Genomic DNA, 7,100 nt, shown 5'->3' with positions numbered 1-7,100 from the left:
GCACCAGGAAACAGCAGCAGCAGCAGTAGTCCTCAGATGTAAAATCACTGGAAGAACAGGGCTGACTGTCTCCTGAGATCAACACCACTGACCTCCTGGTTCAATTTACAGAGTCAAGTTAGAGTGCAAGAGACTTTGTAGCCATAACTGACCACTGCTAGGCAGCTTACCCAATAGGTCAAATCACAAAGTTTTAAATTATCCATTCTGTTGACAATGAGCATTAGGCCTTGTTATCAGCTTATGGCTTGGAAGGCAGGATGTGGAATTGAATGACACAAGGAAAAACTGTGCTTTCAAGACACAGAACCCAGGCTGCACACTGAAAAAATGCTGGTCACAGTCGTGTAAGTTTTGGGAATGCACTCAGACTGAAGTTCTTGCATGTGGTTCCGAGGCTAGACAATGAATCAGGGACTTGGATGCAACCATGGCACGGCACATAGCCGTGCACAAAGGCTTGCTAGATTTTGTGGATAGCTACTGGCACTGCCATAGCAGCCAACCACGTGGGTGGTGTACGTGCAGTTTCACCAAGGATTAGGTCCTGGTGGATAACAAGAAAGTAGTCAGGAGGTAGCCCTTCATTGCAGGATAGCAGCCACTAGGTGATTTAGAAAGGGCCACCCAAGAGAAATGTGACACCCCTAGGATATGGCTAACTCTGTGGCTTGGTATACTTTAGAAGCACATAGTGTCACTTCCATCAGAAAACTTTGCGTTCTTGAGCTTTTTCAGGCACTAAAGTGACTTTTAAAGTCTGACACCTTCTGTCAGCTGCAGCCAGGGCTCCTCCTGTGCTCTCAGCCTCTTGTTTTATGGGGAGCTGCAGTGCACTGAGGCTTGGTCTCTTGCTGGTGGGGTGCTTTGCTCCAGGAAGTGCTGCTGACTGCCGCTGCTGGTGTCTTCCCATGCCTTGCAAGCAGGGTGTTCAGCAGCTGCAAAGACCACAAGAAAGAATCAGAGAGTCTGGGCCAGGCACTTCAGAGGCAAAGAGTGGAGTGGGAATCACAGCAGAGTTTGACCATGAAAGCTGGGGAGAGAGGAGGTCAAAGACTAGACGTTTGGGAGCAAAGGTTCACTTTGAATATAAAAGGGGCCCTGGTGGACTCTAAAATTACCATAAATGTCTGTTTACAGGAAGTGGTTGAATGGAACAGATCAAGTTAGGGTACCCGAGGGCCTTTAAAACTTGGAGAAATCCTGTGTTTATGAGGTAGAGGGGAATTGGTCAGAGCTGGGAACATTGGAAAGTTGTTGGTGAACGGACTGCCTTCAGCAAAGCACAGCTCTGGGAAAGCAGGGCTCAGCTGACACATGCCTCTGCAGATGGCAGCCCAGAGCAGTGTCCACACTGCAGAGCATCCAGAACCCATGGTCTTCTCAAGCTGCTCTCAAAATAAGTGGCAATGAATCCCCATGGGGTAAAAACCTTATGTACCCTCGTGAGCCTTGTTTGTGCTGCAGTCTGTGCTCCCTGAGCTGTTGAGCTCATTCTCCTGAGCTCGTGAACAGCAACGATCTAACACAAATGGCCTTGCCCAGCTGTCTGACTCTTTGCTCTCTTCAGCCATCACACAGCTAAGTGAGGCTGGGGAAAAAGAAGGGAGTGGGGGAAAAGAAAAGCAAAGCAGAAGAAAAATGGGGTTCCCAATTACTGGCATGCACATCTCCATATAGACCAAGCAGCAGCAAGGGCTCACAGTTAGCAAACTGCTCATTAGAGCCAAGGCATTAAGTCATTTCTCCAGGGAAGAATAACACTGAACTCAGAGACCAAACCTCTGCCAGAAAATGTAGGGCAGGGGGAGGGGAGGAGAAGTGGTTCAGAGAGAGAGTAAAAAGGAGGTATAGGAGAAAACCCCCACCAAGCAGAGAAAATGAATGGATGGTGGGTAAACCAGGAGAATGAAGGGGTTGAGGGGAAGACAAGGGAACAAAGGCAAGCAGAAATGAGAGCAGATGAACTGTGGGATAACTACAGCATTGTAACACTCAGTAATTTCTCAGACTACATTCTTTCTAGGCTTTGGTGTAAACAGTTAAACAGGGAGCAATTTCTGCCCTGATGGAGAAAACAGCAAGTACTTTAGGAGTTTTTGGCTGCAGAGTCTGTCAGCGCCCTGGACCTAGTCTCGGTATTGACTGCTAGCTCAGGCCTCCAAAGCAATGTCTCAGTGCAGTGTAGCAATGCAGTGGTGCACAGCCCTGACTCGCCCTGGGACACACCACAGGCCTGCCTTTCTGGTAACCCTCTGTCCCTGTGGGAAACTCAGCAGTGCTCAAAGCAGCCCTACAGCACCAGATTCCCTGCTCTGCTCAGGCTGTCCTTACACCTTCAGCAGTTTCTCTGTCCAAAGCACAAAGGGGTAAAGTTAGTGGAGATTCAGGCTCAGTGGAGCCTTTCACTAGAGCCTCTATCTGGCACTCCCAGAGCATTCCTGGGAGGTGAAACCACCTCACTGGCTGGCTGTCACGGTGACTGCGCTGCAGTCGTAGCTGTATGGGTCGGTGACGTGTGCTGCCCACCAACACCTGGCTGAGTGCTCCAAACTGGAGCAAGGCTTCTCATCCTGCTATTACCAGCTGCAAGAAAAACTTTTGACCTGGAGTGAGTGTTTGCTTCAAGTGGGACCTGCAAAGCCCATGTGGGTGGTGATGTTAGGTTATTGTGTCTGTGCCCCCTGGGGCATGCCCCCATGCATGGGTTAACAGGAAAGGGAGTGTTTTGCAAAGCCAGCAGAATGCAGAAGAGGCTATAAATCAGTACATGGATACAGAGGATTTTATTCTTAGGAGCCCAGCAAAGGGGAAATGTTCTGTCCAAGGGGGAATGGGTATTTGTGAAGGAAAAAATGTCATTTTAGGCTTTTCTAAGATCTCTGCCCTTGGAGATTTTCAAAACACAGCTGGATGAGGTTTTGAGCAATCTGATCTATGTTTGTACCCATGCTGCTGTTCATTATCTACTCCAGAGAGCTGGATAACCAAGTCTTTGGGTCTTTTTGTGAGGACAAATTCAGACTAGTATGGCTTAAGTAACTGGCAAAGGTAATTTTGACTAATGTGCCTGTTTAACTTTGCATCGAGTTAGATCCAGTTAGTGTTAGGCCAGCTGAGCTCTGCTGAAATTTTAATTGAAGGAAACAGAATTGATAATGATGTGTTCAGCTGCTTCAGCTGTGTCCTAGAGATATCTGTCTCCTTGGCCAGCAGGTGGCTGAGTCACTATCCCTGTAAAAACTTTAAAGGTGTATAGATGTGGCACTTCTGGTCATTGTTTAGTGGTAGATTTGGCAGTGTCAGGTTTATGGATCAAGGTTGGACTTGATTATCTTAAAGGTCTTTCTCAACCTGAAGAATTCTGTGATTCTATGCCTGACCGAATCTGTTACCTAAAGGAAGTCAGGGAAGTTGTAGTGTATTTTGAACGAGTGGATGTGAATGGGGAAATCACGATTTGGATAAACACAATTACAAAATTTAAAAATAATTTTCTACAGATTTCAAAAGATACACAGCACTTTGCATTGTGCTTAACTTCTAATGAAGTCTGGTAGAGTCTGGGGTCTCCATTTGTGTGAGGTTTGCACTTCATTCTTATGTTGAAGATGACTCGTATTTAATGTGCATCTGGAAGTACAACAACACATTAAGCTGGTATGGATGTTTTAAATTAATCTTCCTTGGAGAATACTGGTAAACAATGGTAATACTAAAAAAGGATCTGCTATGAGAAATTCCTAACTTAAAGAAGATATTTAAGTGGTGTAGGATTTTCCATCTTCTGATCAGCCAGTACATGATTTTGCCTCAGGTTGTTGTCAAGTTAAGCAGCCTATAATTCCCTGCCACATACACTCTTCAAGATTGGCACATCACTAATATTTCCATTGGAGTTTCTTTGTCCTTCCAAGATGCTTTAAAATCTATGATCACATCCAACAGTGCTGTTGACCCTGTAGTGGAGACCTGATCCCAGCTCCTAACTGTACTTTAGTAACTCTGAGGGGTTGTTTGCCTGTGTATAATAAAATGACTCTCAAAGCACTGCAACCCAGACCAGAGGTACAAACCTTAAACACAGTGATCCCCATTTTATGTAATCTGTAAACTCACCCTTTGGGCTCATATTGCAACCACCTTATGGGGTCTTCCTATTTTTTTGGGGGGGGGGGGGGAAGGTTTTTTTTTGTTTGTTTGTTTTGTGTTGGTTTTGCTTTTTTTTTTTTAATGTGAGTTCATTACATGTGAGCAGGTTCAAGACAAGCAGCAAGACCCCCTGAAGTCTCCCATTTTCCAAAGGAAAACAGCTGTGATACACAGACCTTGAATTATCCTTATCCTTAAAATGTGGGATCAGCTGGATTGTTTCTGGCTCTGGGCACCAGAGGAGTCAAATGACATGTGATCAGAAAAGGTTAAAACTTACCACCTTATTTTAGTTCCAGGTTTAGGAGAGACCTAGGAAAGAAAGAAACTAGCATAGTCTCACAGACTCATCTCCTGCAACCAGCTAGGGGGAAAAAAAAAGCAGGGTAAAAAGAGAAGGAGGTCTGAGGAGACCCAGCTTATATACATTTTTCACTGGCACAAACCATCCTTGCTTAGCATGGGCCAGGCTGCTGCCATGGGGACTCTGCTAGGAGCTCAGAGGCTCACAGCACGCATGAGGCAATGGAAAAGCAGCAGGCAGGGACTAGAAATGGCTGAACTTTATTTTTCCAAAGTGAAGATCCTTGGTGGGCTGCAGATTACTTTGGAAATCAGACCCTACACCCCAGGATCCCGCAGCTGTCCCTCTCCCCTCTAATTTTTCTCTGTCAGATTCAGAGCTATAATTAACCACAAGGTCTTAGTGATACTATGTGCAAGTCTGTGTGTGTGTGTTTGTGTGTGTGTGTGTGTGTGCACGCCTGGGCTTACTCACCCAGTGGGCATAATCCTCCACTGAAGATTGACAGGTTCACATGGAGAGGAACTTTTTAACTAATTCACTTCTAAATGTTCCTATTGCGCTCTCTTCCCTTTACTTCCCTCTTCCCTCCGGGCTGCAAAGGGCATCGTGACACTGGAACCACATCTCCAGCAGTCATCCCAGTGCACATCCATGAACTCCTTTGTATTAGCCATGGTAGGATACCCAGCCAAGGTGCTTATTGATGTGCTTTTATCTCTGACTGAGACAGGTTTCTCAGAGTAGGTCGCTCAGCATTTTCCTGGAATCAAGCAATGCCAGATTAGAGTGTGCTTTCAGCAGAGGCTTGCCAGGACCTTGAAGCAGATAAGGGAAAAATATCTAAAGGCCAAAGCACACTTCTCTTGCTCATGGGAGGAGCTGATCCTCCATATTCCTTATCTCAGCAATTCCATTAAAACCACTTGGTTTTCACGCACTGAGAGGGAAAGGGAGAACATGATTTGGCACAAAAAAAAGAAAATGCTTGAGACTTTTTAAAAAATAAAACTCCAGGGTATTTCAAATCAAAATGTCCACAGAAATAATAGGAAGATACTCAGCATTTTGTTTCAGGAACGAAGAGGTGGCTTAAGCTGTGTTTCCATGGACCTAGCTTTGTTTAGGTTGGTGTATGAACTAGAGGAGAACAGGAAATTCTAGCTCAAAAAAGGGCTGTCTTAGGGGTTCTGCAGGAAAAGAAAAATTTTGTAAGAGTCTATAAGGAGGAGATCACTTGATCTCCCAATGCATGATAACACAGAGCCACATATTACTACAGTCCTAACCACAGGTTCCTACAAACTGCAAAGCATTGCAGCCCCATTTCAGTTGTGTAAAAATGAGGCACAGTGAGTACATCTGTGATACAGCTTGAATTTTCATTGATTTTCATAGTATGGCACTGAGCTACTGCTGCTGCAGCAGCGTGGATGATTCTCAGCTGGTTAATATTGGATCAGGAGTGACTGCTTATGTGGGCTGGTTGATTTAAATCTCACCTTTGCCTACACCAGTGTAACATGCAATAGATCCACCCTGGAACCTGCTGCTGGTTCCTTTATCTGTTTTTGCTGCTGCCATGACAAGTACAAAACAGGTAGTAGACAGAAAGAATTCAGTTCTAGAGACTCTACTTTGTCAGCCTGTAGATAAAGCTCCCTGACACTAGAAAGCCAGAGAGTGTGTCTGGCAAGGCAAAAAACCACAGGATTTTTTTTTTTTTTTCTGGTGAAGGTTTAAATTTAAATGAAGCATATGCATGCCTAATCCATTCTAATCTATCTGGTTTCTTATATCCCATTAATCACTGACTTGTATTAGCACCTCACACTGTCATCCCTGCCGCTGCAGAAAGCTGCTGAGACCTCCATCTCATCACAGGCATTCTGATGACTTGTCACTGGATTTTGTGGGAGCAACAAAACAGCTAAGAAGCCAAAATCACTTCCCATTGCAATGCTTTAGAGGAACGATACAGGAGAGAAGTGATGTAAGTTAATGGTCTTGAGCATGAATGACAGACACTACAAAAACCATGCTGTACAGCACTTATTTCTCACAAGTTTTCACAAAATTGCCACCACCTAAAGACAGTGTTGTTTTTCTCAAAACAAAGTGACTTTCAATTGATTTCTCCATTTTTTTTTTTATAAATCTTAAGAGAAAATTCTTTAAAACAGTTTTACCAAAAAACAAATAAATAGAAAGCAAATACTGAAATAATCTAGGACACATAGGGAAAGGCTGTGCATTATTTTGTAGTTAACTGTCTCCCTATGAATTGACTGGGAACACAACAGGTTTGAACTTCTTAAAAGACCAGCTTTTATTAGCTCTAGCTGTAATATAGGTAGTCTCAACTGTTTAACTGAATGATACAGGACATTTTAATAGGGTTAAAATTTTATGAAGTCAGCATTAAGGCCAGGGCTCACCTAGTGGAGGTAGACTGCCTCCAGTCTAAATTAACTCCTGCAGTTTCAGTTTATATTTTTCACATCAGCTAGCTGGGAAATTTAAGCTGTTATTATGAACTATTGCCCAGAGGTGAATACACTTCATTGGTACATGAAGATCTTGTCTTTTTTTAGCTATGTTTATTTTCCACAGGCTCTAAGATAAGTGTCTTCAGGTTTGCAGT

The sequence above is a fragment of the Cyanistes caeruleus genome, chromosome 3 (genome assembly GCF_971803275.1).
Source record: "Cyanistes caeruleus chromosome 3, bCyaCae1.hap1.1, whole genome shotgun sequence".
NCBI lineage: Eukaryota > Metazoa > Chordata > Aves > Passeriformes > Paridae > Cyanistes > Cyanistes caeruleus.
Note: the sequence above shows the minus strand (reverse complement) of the source record.